This window comes from Erpetoichthys calabaricus, chromosome 1, assembly GCF_900747795.2.
Source record: "Erpetoichthys calabaricus chromosome 1, fErpCal1.3, whole genome shotgun sequence".
Lineage (NCBI taxonomy): Eukaryota > Metazoa > Chordata > Cladistia > Polypteriformes > Polypteridae > Erpetoichthys > Erpetoichthys calabaricus.
In genome coordinates this window covers 306484327-306506247 of record NC_041394.2, presented here as the reverse complement: position 1 = coordinate 306506247, position 21921 = coordinate 306484327, and positions in this window count along the sequence as shown.

Below are 21921 nucleotides of genomic sequence, written 5' to 3'. Positions count from 1 at the left end.
TCTCATTTACTGTTTCAAGTGGTGAGCTGCTATTATTGTTATTGTTATAGTTTATAATAAAAACATACATTTGACTTGAGTCTATAACAGCCGGTGTAAATTTATGGTACTTTTAAAAGTTAGTGCTGAAAGGATAAAAGCAGACACACTAAAGCAGCTCAATAATTTCTTCTGGGTGTCTTGTTGGGCAAACAGACACCACAGTGTCTATGGTGGATGTTACTCTTTATCTCACATGGACATTCACATCAACATGTCATTTGAATGATTTTTTCATTCAAGAATCCAAGACAGTTATCTTATCCAGAGATCTTGACAATACATTGTTCTTTTCTCTCTTGCTAAATTAACCCTAGCCTGAATGAATCTATTAATTTTTTACATACAAAATCTCTCATTTAAAGATTTACCAATGTTGTTTCTTGTCCTAGAGTGTGTATATAAACATAGGAAACTTCAGTTTCTGTATTACATCTTGCCTGAAGAAGGGGCCTGAGTTGCCTCGAAAGCTTGCATATTGTAATCTTTCTAGTTAGCCAATAAAAGGTGTCATTTTGCTTGGCTTTTCTCTACATTCATAATGGCTAACACGGTACAACACCCTAGTACTAAAGAATCCAAGAGTAAAACTGAATAAAAAAAAATTGCTCAAATTCAGTTTTGTTCAACAATCCAAGAATAAAACTAATAAAAAAATCATTCAAATGACACGTTGCTATGAATGTCCGTGTATTGGGAAAAGTAACATCTTTTGCAAGTACCATAGATTTACACAGGATGTTACACACTCACACACTCACATCAAATGTATGTTTTTGTTATATGATAATATTAATAATAATGATAGCTCACTACACAAAGCGCTAAATACAAAGAAGACACTGGATTTGAATTTAGCACCTCACCATTGCTAACCAGTAGCTTATCCATTACACCATCTGGACAGATCCATGACAAAGCAGCGTTACCACTATGACAAATGGATGAAGATGAAACCCGCAAACACACAAGAATGCGAACATCTTTTATTTTGTATCATCTGATAGATGGGCTTCAGCAATTTCTTTTTCTTTGGTTTAATTCTTGAATAAAAGCATACTTGTTTTGTTACACCTTTTGTTAAAGTGTTTTTTGCATATGTGGGCTTCACACATCCTACACTTCATGTCAAAATTATGTCATTTTTACTATAACATATGAAAATATTTTCTGTTTTAGCCATGTGTTCAGAATTTTTTGCCCCGCATTTCTGCTGTCATTCTATATTTACACAGATCATGAAATGTATGCATTTCAAATCACAGTATTTCATTACCTATATAATTCCTTACAAATGCATTGCCAGATAAACACTTCAACACAGACCTCAGCTGTGAGGACTGCAGCAGGGTGATGGATTCATCTAACTGAATGAACACATGAAATGGATGTGTTACAAATAACAACATGTTATTTACCCAATACAACTCCAGGCACCTCACACCCAGATAAACAGACTTGAGCTGGGAGAACTTTTTGCCCGAGTTGAACAGCTTGGGGGGATGGGATAGACAGCTGCTTGCTGCCAGTGCTGATCCACACATTTGCAAAACAAAGACGCTGATGAGGAGGTGCGAAGGAATTTAAGGTGACCCAGGATTACGACTTTTTTCGTAGGCTTCAGGGATTCTAGTGTTAATTCCACTACTCCAGAATAGCTGCCTTTACTTTTTACACCGTCTGTATAATGTTGTGTTGCCTAGCAGTGTGTCAAGATGTGGATCTGAATCTGTTGACAATTATCTATTCATCCATCTTTTCACATAACTTGACTAATCTAATTGGAGGTTTGTTGGAGAATAGGATTTCTCTGCAACTCAGGGTGCAAGACAGGATCTAATCCTAGAGGAGATTCAGTTCCATCTTAGACCATACTATTGAAAACTCTAATGGTATCTACTAATTGCCTTATAAAGCAGCTGGAGTTCAGTGAAATTATGTGTCAATTGAAAATGTGCAATTACCAATAAAATCAATGCTAATCAATAATGCCTGCGTCAGAACAATATATAGGTCCCCAGTTAGCATGCCTAGGATTTCCTGCACCATATTCAGTCTTTTGCTAAAGATAAGACCAAACTGGTATATATTTCTTCTGTTTTTAAGAGACAAGTACTTAGGATTAAAAACCAAACTAGGTGGAGGAACAGATAATATAAAATCAGCTAAATTGTTAAAGAGAGACTTGGACAGCATATAGGCATGGGCAGATTTGTGGCAGATGAGGCTTAATGTAAGTAAATGTAAATTATATGTAGGAAGTAAACATTTTAGACTTGAATGCATGATTGGAGTTTGTGATGTCTGGGTTGGCTGAGGCTTATAACCCGGAGCATAGATAGTCATGTATTGTGGATGTGTCAGTGCAAACTGCTTTTACTTACACACGGTGATCCAACATTAAATAAATCTTTTGCTGCCGTCCCTCGGCCATAAGCAGGGACCTATGAGCCTTCCTCCTTTCTCCCACCACGTTCCCTCTGCCTTCAGTGGAAGCCACTCTGAATAGTTCCTCTGGCTTGTTCCTCCTGGGGTGTAATTCCTGACAGTTTTCCACCTGTTTGTGGCATCAGTCCAGTCTCTTTCTTTCTTTCTTTCTTTCTTTCTTTCTTTCTTTCTTTCTTTCTTTCTTTCTTTCTTTCTTTCTTTCTTTCTTTTTTTGAACTTTTGATCTTCTTGTTTGAACTAAGCACTAAGAAGAAAACTTGCTTAACTGCATTCTGTATGTGAATGAGCACTCACCAATTCCCATATCAACAACATAGCTCTGCTATCCTACCACATGCACCAACGCCCCTCTCTTGAGGCTGAGCACACTGTTTTTATCTAAAACCAGCACACTGCCATGGAGCACAAGCTGCACTTTACCATAGAGTACTGAAACTTGAAAGTACACCTTATGAGATAGACCTAGGAGTCATTGGGGGCTCATTACTATATACATCCAGACAGTGTATAGAAGTAGTCAAGAAAGCAATTAGGATCTTAAGTTATATATCACAATGTGTGAAGTATGAGTCAAAGGAGATTATGTTTAAGTTATACAGTAATAAGGCACTAGTGAGACATCGCTTGGAGTTTTGTGGTCAGTTTTGATCTCCACATTACAAAACAGACATAACAACACTAGAGAAAGTCCACAGGAGAGCAACTAGACTGATTCCTGGTACTAAGAGGTATGCACTGAACATTTTCACTTTAATCAAACAGAGATTAAGAGGAGACATGATTGAAGTGTTTAAATTTTGAAAGGAATTAGGGAAATAGTTGGAAACTTGTTAAGGGGAGATTTCACACAAATGTTAGAAAATGTTTCGCCATGCAAAGAACCATATACACATGGAATGACTTACCATGCATTATGATAGAGAGTAGGACTTTAGGAACCTTCAAATCAAGATTTGATATTATTGTGGACAATCTAGGTGAATAGGATGGATGAGCTTGTTGGGCTGAATTTCCTCATCATAATATTTCTAATGTTCTAATGTACATGGGTTTCTTTTTTATTAGACAGCCACAGTATATTTAAGCAGAGAACGACAGACAGACACAGACAGTATATGGAATTAATGCCTGTAAAACCCATGTGTGTTGAAGTGTATTAATAATTAATGTTAATGCACACAAAACAAATTGAAACCTGTGTTTAACATGCTCCTGCATTTATGTAGGTATGAAGCATACATTTGGGAATATGCAACAATTGTTCAATTTAGGTAAACTTGTTCCAACACAGGTACTATTTCTATTGTCCGAATGCCTACTGGTATTCTTACTAGTATTAGTTGATGTATGCAATTCAGATAATGGTGTGCTGATCTGATTGTTGTTATTGAAGTAAACTGAAATGTATCAATGGCTTCATTACCACCTTGTTTTATATCATTGTATGTTAAGACAACAGTGGATAGGCAAAAGATGAGAGAATTAAGAAAGATAAATTGCTGTAACTAAATTAGATAGATAGATAGATAGATAGATAGATAGATAGATAGATAGATAGATAGATAGATAGATAGATAGATAGATAGATAGATAGATAGATACTTTATTAATCCCAAGGGGAAATTCACTTACTCCAGCAGCACCTTACTGATACAAAAAACAATATTAAATTAAAGATTGATAATAATGCAGGTAAAAACAGACAATATCTTTATATAATGTTAACGTTTACCCCCCACCCCCCGGGTGGAATTGAAGAGTCGCATAGTTTGGGGGAGGAACGATCTCCTCAGTCTGTCAGTGGAGCAGGACAGTGACAGCAGTCTGTCGTTGAAGCTGCTCTTCTGTCTAGAGATGATCCTGTTTAGTGGATGCAGTGGATTTTCCATAATTGATAGGAGCCTGCTGAGCGCCCGTCGCTCTGCCACAGATGTCAAACTGTCTAGCTCCATGCCAACAATAGAGCCTGCCTTCCTCACCAGTTTGTCCAGGCGTGAGACATCTTTCTTCTTAATGCTGCCTCCCCAGCACACCACCGTGTAGAAGAGGGTGCTCGCCACAACTGTCTGATAGAATATCTGCAGCATCTTATTGCAGATGTTGAAGGACGCCAGCCTTCTAAGGAAGTATAACCGGCTCTGTCCTTTCTTACACAGAGCATCAGTATTGGCAGTCCAGTCTAATTTATCATCCAGCTGCACTCCCAGGTATTTATAGGTCTGCACCATCTGCACACAGTCACCTCTGATGATCACGGGGTCCATGAGGTGTCTGGGCCTCCTAAAATCCACCACCAGCTCCTTGGTTTTGCTGGTGTTCAGGTGTAGGTGGTTTGAGTCGCACCATTTAACAAAGTCATTGATTAGGTCCCTATACTCCTCCTCCTGCCCACTCCTGATGCAGCCCACGATAGCAGCGTCATCAGCGAACTTTTGCATGTGGCAGGACTCAGAGTTGTGTTTGAAGTCCGATAGGCTCAACAGGATCGCAGAAAGTACAGTCCCTTGTGGTGCTCCTGTGTTGCTGACCACAATGTCAGACGTGCAGTTCCCAAGACGCACATACTGAGGTCTGTCTTTAAGATAGTCCACGATCCATGCCACCAGGTATGAATCTACTCCCATCTCTGTCAGCTTGTCCCTAAGGAGCAGAGGTTGGATTGTGTTGAAGGCGCTAGAGAAGTCTAGAAACATACTTCTTACAGCACCACTGCCTCTGTCCAAGTGGGAGAGGGATCAGTGTAGCATATAGGTGATGGCATCCTCCGCTCCCACCTTCTCCTGATATGCAAACTGCAGAGGGTCAAGGGCGTGTTGAACCTGTGGCCTCAGGTGGTGAAGCAGCAGCCTCTCCATGGTCTTCATCACATGTGATGTCAGAGCAACAGGCCGGAAGTCATTCAGCTCACTAGGACGTGATACCTTTAGGACTGGGGTGATGCAAGATGTTTTCCAAAGCCTCGGGACTCTCCCCTGTTCCAGGCTGAGGTTGAAGATGCGCTGTAGAGGACCCCCCAGCTGCAATGCACAGACCTTCAGCAGTCGTGGCGATACTCAATCTGGACCCGCTGCTTTGCTGGCATGAAGTCTCCTCAGCTCTCTGCTCACTTGCGCTGTTGTAATTGTGGGTGGGGATGTCTCTCCTATGCTGGTATCAGCAGAAGGATGGGTGGAGGGTGCAGTACTCCGAGGTGAGAGTGAGAGTGGGTTAGGGTGGTCAAACCTGTTAAAGAAGTTGTTCATTTGATTTGCTCTCTTCACGTCGCTCTCGATGGTGGTACCCCGCTTCAAGCTGCAGCCAGTGATGATCTTCATCCCATCCCACACTTCCTTCATGCTGTTATTCTGCAACTTCTGCTCCAGCTTTCTCCTGTACTGCTCCTTCGCCGCCCTGAGCTGGACTCGGAGTTCCTTCTGCACGTGCTTGAGCTCATTCTGATCACCGTCTTTAAAAGCCCTTTTCTTCTGGTTCAAAAGGCCCTTAATGTCACTTGTAATCCATGGCTTGTTGTTAGCATAGCAGCGTACAGTTTTTACTGGAATTACAATGTCCATACAGAAGTTGATGTAGTCAGTAGTGCAGTCAACAACTTCCTCAATGTTCTCACTATGTGATCCCTGCAGGATATCCCAGTCTGTAGTTCCAAAACATTCTCTCAGAGCATTCTCAGCCTCCGGGGTCCACTTCCTGAATGATCGTGTGGTTGCAGGTAGGACCCTCACTTTTGGTTTGTAGTGAGGCTGAAGCAGAACCAGGTTATGATCTGCATTCCCAAGCGCAGGCAGCGGGGTGGCACTGTATGTGTCTTTAACGTTTGCATACAGTAAATCAATAGTCTTATTTCCCCGGGTGTTACAGTCCACATACTGGGAGAAGGCAGGTAATGTTTTGTCCAGCGTCACATGGTTAAAGTCTCCAGCGATTAGCACAAGCGCCTCAGGGTGCTGCGTTTGTAACTTAGCAACAGCAGAAAGGATGATGTCACTCGCTGTCTCCACGTCTGCCCAAGGAGGGATGTACACGATGACAACAATGACGTGTCCAAACTCCCTGGGCAAGTAATAGGGATGCAAACTTATAGCCAACAGTTCGATGTCCCTGCAGCAAGTGGAGACTTTGACGTTAACATGTCCAGAGTTACACCACCGTGTATTAACATAGAGAGCGAGTCCTCCTCCTTTGTGCTTCCCACAGGTACTTGCATCTCTGTCCGCTCTAACTGTGCTAAACCCGGGTAGCTCCACATTAGCATCTGGGATGGTGGTAGTTAGCCATGTTTAAATTAAAGGGAAAAGGGAGACTGTGTATTATCAGGATTTAGCACAAATTCCTTTCTTAATTTTGAAAAAATCTCTGTGAAGTCAGAATTGTGAATACGGTCATTTGATATTGCTGTTAAATTTGGTGGCACCTCACACGATTTCCAGATGTCTTCAGAAAGTCACATAACATGAATAGGAATCACAATGGATAACAACACAACGTGTTAACTGCATCCTCTGCCTTTTTGTTTCCTTTTTCCATTTTGGCATGGTATGATGTACATAAGACATCAAACAGATGAGCCTCTCTTCTCTTTGTGTGGGCCAAAATGGCCTTTTTCCTTCTTTAAGCAGTCATTGATTATCAGCTCTCACACACAGGAGCCACCACTGAGACTTGTCTGATTTTGTCATGGCAAATCACAGTCCAGTCTGACTGAGTGGCTGGGGATGCCAAACTACAAGATCGGCAGTCATGGGCATGCAACACAACTGCCCAGACTCACTAAGATTATGTCACTGAAAGGTACAACTGAAAAATCACTGGAAAAAGTCATGTAGTGTGATGGGGCCTTAACTAACTTATGATAACTGACTTTGTAATATATAACTTATGACTCTAATTAAGATTAGAGTGTACCAGCAGTCATACTATTGTAATGGGGAATTGTGTTCCATATATACGTTTGTAAATACAGTAATCCCTCGCTATATCGTGCTTCGCCTTTTGCGGCTTCACTCCATCGCGGATTTTATATGTAAGCATATTTAAATATATATCGCGGATTTTTTGCTGGTTCGCAGATTTCTGCGGACAATGGGTCTTTTAATTTCTGGTACATGCTTCCTCAGTTGCTTTGCCCAGTTGATTTCATACAAGGGACGCTATTGGCAGATGGCTGAGAGCTACCCAACTTACTTTTCTCTCTCTCTCTTGCGCTGACTTTCTCTGATCCTGACCTGGGGGATTGAGCAGGGGGTCTGTTCGCACACCTAGACGATACGGACGGTCGTCTAAAAATGCTGAAAGATTATCTTCACGTTGCTACCTTCTGTGCAGCTGCTTCCTGAAGCGACATGCTGCACGGTGCTTCGCATACTTAAAAGCTCGAAGGGCACGTATTGATTTTTGCTTGTTTGTTTTTCTCTGTCTCTCTCTATCTCTCTCTCGCTCTCTCTCTCTCTCTGCTCCTGACGGAGGGGGTGTGAGCTGCCGCCTTCAACAGCTTTGTGCCGCGGTGTTTCGCATACTTAAAAGCCAAACAGCCCTATTGATTTGTTTGCTTTTCTCTATCTCTCTGACATGATCTGCTCCTGACGCGCACTCCTTTGAAGAGGAAGATATAGTTTGCATTCTTTTAATTGTGAGATGGAACTGTCATCTCTGTCTTGTTATGGAGCACAGTTTAAACTTTTGAAAAAGAGACAAATGTTTGTTTGCAGTGTTTGAATAACGTTCCTGTCTCTCTACAACCTCCTGTGTTTCTGCGCAAATCTGTGACCCAAGCATGACAATATAAAAATAACCATATAAACATATGGTTTCTACTTCGTGGATTTTCTTATTTCGCGGGTGGCTCTGGAATGCAACCCCTGCGATGGAGGAGGGATTACTGTAGAGCTAACCTTTTGAAATTTTCTTGATAAATCATTTATTTTTTTAGTAGAATTATTAAAGTAAAATCTATAGGTAAATGTTGCTTTCGTCTTTGCTCATGGTAAAACCTTCTGTGATTTGCATACATATATGCACATGCTAGTAACACTTACTAGGATGTAATCAGATGGATTTCAAATTAATCAACAAAATTCAAAGCTCAGATCAGATTTGGGTTACATAGAATAATATTTTGTATGGGCCTGTCTTGGTCTTTGCAGACATCAAAATTCTATTGTACGGCACCATATTTATAATATACATTCTGAGAAAATTAATAGATGAATTACTAATTCACATTAGCTATGAAATTTTATATATCAAATTATATTCACTATATACTATTTTAAGCATTTGAAAATAAATACTCTGATTTTTAACTTTTTAGAATAACTACTTTAAATGTCCTTTTGACCAGAAATTGTTACATTCTTGCATTTTCATCTGCTTCCATTGTGAGAAAAGATCTCCAAAGTTCTTAGTGTGAAAGGTATAATTATGGTGTAATTTTAAGTCTTAAAATAACCATGCCAAAAACAACAGTGTGTTTCATACAATGAGCCCATATTTGTCTAGTTTAACAAAATTTCCTTCCACAATTAAACTAATTGTATTTATTTTTTTTATCCACATTGAAGGATAAACTAAGGCATGAAGAAGAACTGAAGGATAAGGAAGGGTGCAACAATAATACAAAAATGGTTAGACAAGGTTGCCAGTAAATACAATTCATTCACTAATGGAATACATTACTCGAGAAAATATCCACAAATGATTTAATTACATTTATCTAATTACAAAGGGTCCAAGTACCCATATTACAAGTTTGTGGGGGACCAGGAGTATTGTCACTTATGTGCGGCCAATTAACAGTCACTGTTCCACCTAATAAACAGATTTGTTTGTGATATGAAATGTAAAATGAAACCAAAAGAAACCTGCACATACATGGGAGATGTGGCAAGCTATACAACAACAATGGCCAGGCTGGGAAAAAAAAAGTTTAAATAATGAATACTGTCCCATAGGTTAAAGTAAAAGCACTCGAGGAGTAACCATAAGCTCTCATTCTAATTTCAACTGGCATATCTATACTCTTCATATAATCAAGAGGATTCACCACTAGATTTTAATTATTCAATGAAAAGTTATTTTTGAGCTACTGAATATTATTCACGTAAGGTCTATGCATGTAATTTCAATTAAATGTTGATGAATGAGGAAATTAGATTTCTGTGTTAGTATTCTACTGTATTAGGTGCTATGATGCCTTTAATATGTTGTAATATCATTAACATGATGAAAAATGCATGTATTGTGTTTGGGGTTTAATAATAATAGAGCAGTTAGGTGTATTGACAATTCCACAGAGTGTCCTTCCCATGAAGTACAGTTAAAATTCACTGAGAGCAGAAAAAGTCCCATCATTAAATCTTGGGACGTGATCAAGCCAGAGAAGGTAGAGCCTCAAGAAAGTCAGACTTCTAGATGTTGCCCCACTGTTGGGTGACCTGCCTGTTGTGAAGAACAGGAGTCATTTTCACAAATCTGGAAGCACGCTGGAGACACAAAGAAAGTACTTACACTGTTTAGTTTACTGGCAAGGGCAGAAAGAGAAGGGAATAATCGTTAATCAATTGGGGAGCTCAGGGAGGACAGTGGGTGTAGAAGCAGATTATTATCCAGAATTCCTTTTTCTTCAAAGGGCTACCTCTGCAGGAGCATCTCAGTGGGGTTTAAGTTAGACACTTTCCTGCTATAATTAGTGGAGTTCTAAAAAGGGAAAATGAGAGGAAACAGCTGTGTGGCAAGGTGGATGTGTGGCCAGATTCATTACAAAGGAGACAGAGCAGATTAAAGTAGAACTGAGGAACAGCGGCATTTATGCATTAAGTGTCACGTTTGCACTTCTGGTTTGAGCTTTTCCCATGCAGCACACGTCAGCAAACAGATACAAAATTTCCAGAACCATTTGATCCCTTAAAGGTCACCACAGAAATCTTCCCTTTTTGATGAAAAGAAGGCAGCAGTATTGATGCTTCTGTTTCAGAGAAGTTCAGAATCCTGGTGTGATTGCAGTGTGTCATTCAAGTCATGTAATGTGTGTGTTGTGGGTGTATTCGTTGCTTGTTATTGTGGCATGTCCTTGTTCACCACAGAGTTTCTTAAATCCAAACTTGAGGTGTTGCTGTTTAAATTTTAGGCGGTTAGGCTCTCACTTTACTTAAGAATTAAATCTTCTTGGCTATATTTTGCAAAATGATGACAATGCCAGAGGGTGTTAAAGATCTGATGCTAATATTAAAAGACGAGACACCTGTGTCCCATTGTTGGTTGATTTGTTGTGACATCAAAAGTATTTGAACTTACATGTTCTACTAATAAATTTGCAAAAGAAGGATATACAGTATATATATATATATATATATATATATATATATATATATATATATATATATATATATATATATATATATATATAAAATATATATATATATATGTTAATAGTTAAGTAAGCTAACATTAATGATAGAGAAGTCTACACACAAAAAGAAATTCTGGTATGGCTACAGCAGAATGGTGAAGATCCAGGAAGGTAGACAGGCTGCCCATTCTTGAAATTGTACCTGATTTTTTTGAGAACCACACATGTATTTTTGGTTGTGTTGACTCCACTGTGTGGCCATCTGTTATTAACCCTAACTATTTCAGTTTATTTTTGGATAGTGCTCTTCATTGATAAATGCCTATTAAAGGAGCAAGTACCTGTATCTGTGAGTCTCTCTTAGGATGAAATGGTGCAGCGGTGATAGTCCATATGACAAATGTAATATATTGAATGCTTAAGAAATAGAAACATATGAAAGGCGTATTTTATGTAAATACCTTTGTAAAAATTTTAAATATATTTTTCCCAAGTAGATTCATAATTTTGATGAAACTAAGAGCACAAAGGATACTGTAAGTAAATTTGGTTAGAAAAGGTTTAATTGTTCAAAAGATAAACTATTATAAATAGTTCAACATAAAAATGCAAGGTAATTGGTATTTATCAATAATGCTTTAGAGGGAAAAGGCAAGTGTGTTTTCTGAAAGTTCTTGAGAATGTAGCAAACAATTTTCAAGTCCTGTATTATAACGAACCCATTGTCTGAAATCTTTTATTGCATCCTAAGAGATTACCACTAAATAAATTAAGACACTTCAACTAATCATTTACTTTCATCATACTTGGCTGTTATGGCTTAATGTCCCCACTCTCCTCTGGCTCTGTTTTCAGCTCTAATATTAATCAGACATCGAATGATGACTCAAAATGCAGAGGACTTCCAGCAATTATACTAATTACAATTGCAAAACTGGATGAATGTGTTTTAGGCAACTAATGTTAATCACTTGATTTACAGATAATTATCTATCAATCTTTTGATAAGCAAATAAACATATTTAAGCTACAACAGAGCTGAAAATTGTCCATTATGGACAAAATAAATTAAAGGTCCATTACCCAGAGTTGCTTATTACTTTACCTTTATTAAGTATTTTCCTAACAGATTACTTCATTTATTTATTTTTAATGCAATACATAATTATAAAATGTCTTACAGCTCTGCTCTTACCTTTTTCAACGTTGGCAGACTGGACAATTTTTTTATATTGAAGCAAAGTGAGAATTATATTATAAATACTTAATTCCAAATCATAATTTTCACCATCACGCCCAACGGCCATAAGCCCAAATGGAGGTTCAAGGCATGTAGTTTATTTATATTTCCTCTTAATATCTACAAAAAGATTTCTTTTTTATATTTTGTACAACATCATTGTTTGCTTTCCTATTGACAACTTTCCTTCTTTCTGCCTTGTAGTGCTCTGTGATAAACTGTTGTCCTGTTGGATTTTAGCTAGTATCTTGTATCTGGTTCTGCCTATTTGTGTTTCTGAACTCCTGTGACAATAAAGGAAAAATTGCGTTCAGAAGATAAATAACTTTTCCATTTTTACCTATCATGTTCAAGATATATGTTTTTTAAAAAATAAATTGTGTAAGAACTAACAGGGTAGGTAGACAAGACAGAGGCACAGAAAAAAAGGCTGAGGTACCACCCTGGTAACTCCATTTAATCGAATAACTCAAATAACAGCTGATAACCTGTGTTTGTCAGGTTAGCATCACCTTCCAGTAACAAAACGTTCTCTGTGGACTGGAAGAGACAGAGCATTTTGGGTGATTGGTGTTGTCCCTCTTGACCATTTTGACCATCTTGGTGTTAGCATCAGAGCCTTTTCTCATCTCTGGGTGGAACTGCTTACCTTGTCATAGCCAGGAAGCTGGCCCCCAGATGCACATGTGTGACAATTGTAATATTATCTGGATATGTTTTTTATATATTTATATATACATCCAGGAGAAATAAAAAAATTCCATTTTGTGGCTGCAGATATTTTGCTTAGAAGGTCACGGTAGACTGCTTTTTACTGAAGTTTTGCTCAGATGAATTACAGTTGAACTCTGGAACTTTAACCACAGATATTTCATAGAGAGCAGTGCTGTAAGACACTGTGAATGGCACTGTGGGGCTTTTGTTTCAATATTTTCATACTTATGTGTATTTTTCTAAGTGTATAAAGTTATAAACCTTCTTTTATGTTGTCTTAGTGCATATTAAAAACATAAGTCTGTAACTAAAATGCCAGATGTTGGTATCTATTCCTAAAGGAACTGGACACCATATATATGCACAACCTTGACAAGACAAAGTATTTTGCACATATTTTTATGATCAAATCTTCAGGGACAAGCTTTCCAACATTAGAATAGTTAGACAATTGTCTGTGTGTAACAATACAAGGTCTAGAATGCCACATGATGACAGAGAGAAAACCATCTACCTGCACATCAGAAACACCATCCATGCATCAGACTGATTTGTCAGTCAAGATACACTAACTGGAAGACAAACCTTCTTCTTTATCTATTCCTTGTACAAATGTTTCCTGTGATGCTATTCTTCAGTTTCTATATACTTACAGAAACACTGTTTAAGCTTTCTGACTTTGGAATTAAGATATGCTTAGGTCTTTACATCCAGATTTTTCTATTATTCATTATAGTTTATTTCCTTTATATTATCTACTGCTATTATTCATTTTACTGCTCTTATAATAAACTTAATAAACATTGCTTTGCTTTAAATTGCTGTACTTCGTCTGCACCTCTTAAGGGATTTAAGTAAATACAGGGCACCTAGTGTGGGTAGATAGCTACGTCTTTTTCACAGTGCTAGTGGCTGAGAAGGGACGTCTCCAATAGCGAACAGCACGGTAGTGAGTAATGCATTGTTTGCTAAGTAGTGATAACCAAGGTACATCATCTTCCAGTGTTTAAGGGACAAACATGTGGATAGCTCAAGCAAAGGCCTAGTCTAAATATATAGTATTGTGGAATGATAGGCTGTGCAGGCATTACTCATAATCTAAAGTGGAAGGGCTCTGTGTGTGTCTGTGTCTTTCTGAAAAATTGTGTTAAACTTTGTGTGTGATTAGGCCATAACAAATCTGATGAATCCCACTCTCCCCACAATAATGCAATATATTTTAACATATTCAAGATATATTTTAAATATAGATTTTCCTTGCTTTGTGTTATATTGTTCGTGAATATGTCAATTTCTCAGTCAGGAAACCCACTTTATTCTTTTTTCCCAGTTTTGAGTGTATTTTATCTTTTAATAATTGCTGTGGTTGACTAGAGGAAGTCATCTGGCTTCTGTTTTTTCCTAAAATCGACAGCATAGCTCAGCTAACTTTTTTGTACCTGTATCTCAAAATGCCTTTGAAGTCTGACAAATGTCCAATCTTTATAATTTACTAGCCTTCAACCCCTTAATTGCTGTTTCCACCAATTGCTTGTTTTCTCATTGTTACAATTCAATACATATTAAAGGTGTGCCACTCTAATCAAATGAAGCTTTTGTCTCTGCTGGTTAATGCCTTGATCCCTTAGTAGTAATTTATTTTTCTTGAGCATTTTCTGTCCATTTGTTACCTGTTACTTTATATGAGTATACATTAAATCTATATTGCTTTGATTCCACTATGACTTATTTCCTTCATCTTCCCATTTGGCCTAAAAGATTTATTCTTCTCTTCTCATTATTCTGTGAATAGTTCTCCCTTCTCTTTTCTGCAGAGTATAACCTATTTTTTTTCTTTTTAACCAACAATCATCTCCTTCCATTGCATCCTTATTTCAGTTTCATTCTTATTTCCAAGATACTCATATAATTTCTTTTAGTGTTATGTCTCAGCTTTTTTCTATCTTGTGTATGTGTCGATTCCAACATTTTTTCTGTTTCTCTAGCCTTTTTTTTATTAGAATACTTCAGGCTGACAAGGTATTGCTATCTTCCCTATTCTTAATCTGATTTTTCTTTTTCAGCATTACTACTGTCAGTGTCGATATATGATCTGATCCAAAATATGTTCCTAGCTGTATACTGAAATTACTACAGATTGCTTCTGGAAATTTATTATATCGAAGCGTAGATATGCTAGTATAGTACTGCTGTCTTTCAAAGATCTTTTTCCTTTAGAAATGCTTACTTGTTTTCTCATTTTTTCCACTCTTACACAACTGCTATCCTGAACTGTATTAAACCTATTGAAAGGTGTACATATGGGTTGATATTCCAAATCCGAAAATGTTATACACAAATTTTTCATGCTCAATTCACGTGTCCCAGGCTCCAATCCATATAATTCTGACATTTCAAGCTTTAACTCTGGTAACGATCCCTTTCATTATTGTCCTTTGTTTTCACATTCAGTTCTCTAACATGTGAACATTTTTTAGATAAGCTGTAGATTATTTGTTTCATCATCAAAGATCATTATAGTACATACTGGAAAACTGCACAACAAAATGTAACCATGAGAACATAGAGCAATTGATAATGACAAAGAAAACGTGAAAACACAGTAAGTGGAATATTTGCTTTGAAATGTGCAGAGTTAAAAATATAGGCGGTGAAAACTTCAGACATAGGTATTACTGACCTATTAAAGGACGTTTCTACGGTTTCATGGCATGCTATCAAATTCAAAAAGTCCATTCATCCATTTTCCACTACAGGATAGTGGAGGACTTTGGAAAAAAGTGATTTGATACGAATATTTTTGGAACTGGTGAATGCAACTAAAATTGAAGTGAAAATTAATCAGACAGCATGGTAGCACAGTGCTTACTATTGCTTCTAATATCTTGGTTTATCAACTGTAGAGTTTGCACCATGCGTCAGAATCCTTTGGTCAGCATTTGTATATCTCATGCCTGGCTACTTACAGCCCTCATAAATGTGCCGATTAAAAGATTTAGATAGTGTCTATCAAAGTGCCTGTGTGAAGATGATGTTCATTTTCTACGGCCCAGTTCTAACAACTTTTACTCCTCAAATATCCATCCCTATATCTGAGTAAGCGAGACCACTCCTGATTTTTGGTCAGTGCCACTGTCACCAGCCCATATAACATAGCTGGTCTCACTACTATCTTGTAGACCTTCCCTTTCACTCTTGCTGGTCCAAAGATTGCAATCAATCATATGAACTTATAGTCCATTCAGATTGTATTTTTGATTCTAATATCTTGCAATCTGAGAAGATACCAAAATGAAAGAAAGAATTAAAAACGAGGAAAGACCTTTACAACCTTTGTTTTTAAATATAGCATTGTCAGCTTCAGGTCCTTAGCATACTAAAAGGTGAACCGTCACCCCAGTCTGACTCATGTGCACTCTGGAGCAGGTTTTCTTCAAGGGCCTCTTTGTAATTTTCCTTTGTGTCCCCATGTTTTTTATACTTTAGATAATCTGGCTCCCCAATCCTAAAGACAAGTGTTTTAAGTTATTTTGCAAATTAAAATTAACCAGGTGTGAATGTGTGTAGAGGAGTGCATGAGAATTGCCATGAAATAGACAACTTATGTGTAATGAAAACTCATTTTGCAGATGATTTCACAATTGCAAAATATGAAATTCACTAAAGAGTTTTTTGGGGGTTTTAAACTTTGGTGGGGGGGGGGGGGGGGGGGGGGGGGTTGAAAGCATACTTCACCCTAAAACCTTATTCACACTACCATTTTTACCTGTGTTCTTTTTTGCCACTGTTTAAAGCATATAATTCAAACCATACCAGTAAAATCAGTTCTATTTCTGCCTCTCAATTGCATCACCATGGAAGAATGCAGTATATTTTTAAAAAATGTGACATGCTGCATATTTTCCACACAAAGAAACCCTGATATGTTCCGTTGTACACATTACTGTGTTTTCTTCACAGGAAAACGTAGTACAAAAAAACTCACTGCTGCCAAACTCTGCTCTTTACCTAGCATCCACCTTTCTTAGATGAGGATATGCACACGTCCCATGATTCTTTTCCCTACTAGAAATCTTAATTTAAATACTAAATGGCAGTTAAACACAAGTGCAAATAATGCATGAAACCAGTTCCAGACAGGAACTAAATGCCATCCTTCTTGTGTCAATGGCACAAATTTCACTGGAAGTGAAATTCATTTTATTTCACAATTATTATTTTTTGCCAAGTGAAACACTGAATTTGACTGATTCCATTACAAATGAAGAGCGTCACTCATCACTAATTACAACAATATAAACCAATGACTTGCTATGCAACATACCCAGAAGAACTGTTGGCCTGTTTGTTCACTGTTGCACAGCAAACTTCAAAATATTGTTAAATGATGCAGTGAGACTATTAAAAGGAGATTGTGTCAAAACTGCTTAACAGGAAGTTCTGTAACATCTCAAATAGCCACCGCTTCAGTTCTTTCCACGTGGTTTCCCACTTAATAGCCAATCCCTGTCTTATTTTATGTTCAGGCGTAGGTAGCCAGCAGAAGAAGAATTTTATTCAAATGTGAAATTACTTTCAAATGTTGTATATCATCCACTGTTTATAGCAATCATATTTTGCAATACAGTCTTAGAACAATAGCTTTGATGAGTTTGAAATGCATTTATTGCATTATTTATGTAACTGTTATGATATTCACCTTTTCTCCCTTTACTTTTACATATAAATGTGATCTGTACAAAAATCCACCTTCACACCGATGTTCGCTTTTATTTTCAAAGTTGCTTAATAAAAACCCATCTCTCCTCTTTCAACTATATTTTGAAAATCCTTTTATCAACCTTTTCCTGGCCTTAACATGAAAACCAATAATCTCTCTTGGGAGGAACCACTACTAAGCTGAAATAATACTTTTAAGAATATTAAAGCATGTTCTAAAAATACAACCTATTCTGTTCCAGATGGTTCACATAGTGTGTCTAACTCCCTTGGACACTTGGCCAAATGACTTGCTTCTGACCTACTATGACACACTTGTTCTTTGAATACTTTTGATACTATGCTTTGTTTCTTTCCTCCTATGTAATCTTACTGGTCTTCTATCAGGCTTCATCTGTCCTGTCTGTTAGGTGTTCCTTTTCTAATTCCTCTCAAATCATTTTATTATTGGATGCACTATAAAATTCATCCATCAATAAATGTAGCTTTTTCCATTGCTTCTAAATCCATAATTACCTCATGGTGGAAAAGCCCCAAAAAAAATACAGTAAATTCCCATTCCTGGCTACTAGTATTTTTTAAATGTAATCCACTTTGAACTCTCTATGGCTTGAATTAATGAGGCATCTCCAAGCTCTGTGGATGTCAGGAAATGCCAGCAGATGACCTCAAGAACCTTATCTCTCAACAACCATGAGGGGAAATCTCAATAGGCGTTGTATAGGGAAGTCTGACATGATGTCTGTCTTTTTTCTATTAGTTCTTAAAGACCCCTTAGTTTATTAAACTTTCTTTCTGGTTGATATCTAGGATATCACTATAGTTGTCTGGACATCTGTCTTTTTCAAGCGGCATTTTTGGAAATATATGGTATTATCTAGTTCTATGCTTTGCAAGTGCTTCCTTCATTTATGCTTGCTGTTAAAATGTATACTATGTCAAATAAAATGTCCAAAAAATGAGGAGATGCATTACCATGATGACTTTAAATTTCACTTCTCATCTTCTAAAGGAGGTACAAGGTGTGGATTTATAAGATTATCAGCAACACTCAAGTCTAAACAGACTAAACTTTACACATTCCAGTGACCATTTGCATGAAGTTGCATGAAGCCTCTGAACACTCTTTCCAGTTATATGCGGATGGCTTAAGCCAACATTTTTGTCCAAGAGCCCCATGATGTTTTGTGAGGCTGGTGTGACATCACAGAGCTGCAAAGCCATGTACATGCCTACTGCAAGAATGTTGACGACTTGAGTTACAAGCACATGAGGAAAAAAAATGCTGTTTCAGCTACTGAGATGCACTGAAACCAAAGCCTCTTTCCCAGCCCTATCTGAAGAAGCGCTTGACAGTGCTAAAAAAATATGTTTCTAACTACACTTGTTTCTTTAATTCACAGCCATTTAAACCCTCATGGCTTTTTGATTTTTGTATGTGGGACATAAGTAAACATGCAAACTTGCAGTATTACGAGTATTGCTACCAAATATATAACACTGATCCGTGAGTGATGGCAGCTTAGCACAGCGTGACTAATTTTGCATGCAAAACAAGCCTTAAAGGAGCCCTCCCTCTCACCCTCACCTCATCAGAAAGTATAGGACACACTCTAAAATAATAAAAACAAATGATTTAATACTATTTACAATGCAATTTTTATTGATGGAAGGAGAAAGTGTGAAGCATCTGCACAGATACATAGGAAACAAAAAAGAGGTTCCCGCTGTGCTCAGAGCTGTGTCAAATAACAGAATGTGTCAATCCTAAACTGCTTTTTCGATGAAAGGTCATTGTATACTCAAGACTGGAACTCTATAAGCGCAGTGATCTATATTTTATTTATTACCTGATAGGTTGTGGCCATTTTTTGTGTTTTGTGTTTGGTAATCATTTTGTCTGAATCATTTCTTTTTTGAGGCACTGCTGCCTCACAGCTGAGATCACATATTTGGCAACAATAATTTGTCCAGCATAGTGGGCAGATTTTTCCCTAACCCACAGGGACACTTAAAAGACAATTGCACCATTATAATCCACATAAAACTAGTTCAGTTCCTCCTTCATCATTGACTTCAAGCATTTTACGGAGTTAGGGGAAGTTTACAGACATTTCAGTGATTTTGTTGGACTTCAGATGAAGTAAACTCAGCTGGGTTTGCTCATCACTAGTAATCAGGGCATGTCAACACAATGGTAGCTACATTATTTTTATGAGGATATATGAGGTTGTAGCCAATAATAATATGAAGATATCATAATTGGAATCATTTTCCATGGTGTGCAAATGGATTTTTTGGCTTAATAGTGTATGAAAACATGAGTGTTACAGTTCCAATGATATGAACGTCATATCTAACTGAAGCACTCCTATGGTATCGATCAAACACGCTTAATTTTCAACTTAAAAAAAAATATTTAAAAATGTGCTTTTGTATTTTTTGTTTCTTTGGGATTGGTTTGGGGGTGTGAGTTTCTGAAAGGTATTTTCCAATTGCTATTTATTTCTGAGCCCTTATGGATTTCTCACATAATAAGCCATCTGGAAATTTTATAGCTTTTTAGTTCCAGATGGCCCATGACCCTGCACTGGATAAGCAGGTTAAGAAGATGGATTAAATAATGGATGAATGGATTACATCATTTAAGCATTCTGTAAAAAATTTCAATGACAAAAAGCCTTATTATTGTTATGCAAGTCTACAAAAGTTGAAAGACATTGATAAAGTTAATCCATCAGAATTCTTTTAATTGAATAGTGCCTCACATACTCAAGGACACTGGTGGAAATTAAGGGGAAGTGCATTTAAGATGGAAACCAGGAGGCACTTCCTCACACAAGGAGTTGTCGAAATCTGGAACAAACCACCAAGTCATGCAGTTGAAGTGGAAGATTTGACAACCTTTCAAAACGTATCCAGATGAGATATTGCAACTGCTTTGCTTACTAACTAATGAAACAAGTCTGATGGACTGACTGGTTTCCTCTTATTTGTCAAACCTTTTATGAGCCTATTAAAATACTGCCACCTAAGTTTGAACATTAGATTAAGAATCATAATGCAGATAGGTCTCTAATGTAAAAATTGATCTTGTTATTCATTTTCTATACATGTTTATCCCAGTTCAAGACTGTCTAGGCCCTGCCATGCCAGCATCAAGGGCACGACACACACCAAACATGGACTAAGCAGAAGTCCACTGTGAGATACATGAACACTCAGGCACATACATACAGTCACTCTCATTTGACACATTTAGAGAGGACTTGGTAATCTTAACTTTTAGATGTGGGAGGCCGTGTGTTTGTACCCACAGAAAACTATGTGAAAGCCTCAAAAGAGCTATGGGACGAAGGAAGAACTGAAATTGCAAACTTAATGTGCAGTCCAGTAGCCAGTACACCACACTGCTCTGCCTAATATGACCAGGATTATTATTATTATAAGATCATTTTACGATATTGGGCTAGGTGCATATTGTATTTTAAATATTTAGTAAATTTATAGCCACCATGTTTGTACTAATTTCTGTTGTATCACAACCCTGTGAATTTGCTTATTATAGGGTAACTAATTTGGAAGTTGGTTGCAATCAACATATAACCATATTAATAACTTTTCATTTTACATTTGCTTCAAATGATTAAAATATTAAAGACAGTTTAACTTTTGATTTTTAAAAATATTTCTGTGAAAAAATTGGCAACATATTCTATTTAAAAAGAAAAATTAAAAAAGACCTTATAGGATCCAGGAGTCCTCTAGGCAGCTAACTTTTGAATTATGTATGATTCATAATTATTTGTGCATATGAGTAGCAGATGAGCCCTGAAAGCACTTCAAGAGAATAATAATATGAACAATGTTGGACGTGATTTGCATAGCTGTAAGAGGCTTTACAAAAAGGGATAGTAAATGGGTAATGTGTCCTGTAGGCAATTTAAAAAATAAAGGCTTGTGTTAATGGGTCTAAACTGATGCGACATCAAGTGTTTTTCAAAGGTACTGTAACTGACAGCTTATAGACTCTTAGCAGCTATTCCCAAGCAAGCATTTATTTTACTTTTTCCAAAACAAAAATTGTAAATGCTCTTATACTGTTTAGGTGTTCAGGCAAAACTACAGTTAAAACTTTCATGACAAACAGACATTGTTTATCTGATAATTTACTTATAACCTTTAACTCTAATTAAATGAATTGCATTTTAACAGTCATCAATAGACTAACAGTATAGCTGTCAAGGTACAATCAAGCATGTTACATCAGAATAGTTTCCTCTTCACAATGGATGATGCCAATGGCTCAAGCTATTGTACAATATGCAATACTCCTATAATGGGGAGAAGAATTTATGATGTAGACTGTTTCATACATTATTCCTATATAAAACAAATGTAAAATCATAACTGCCTC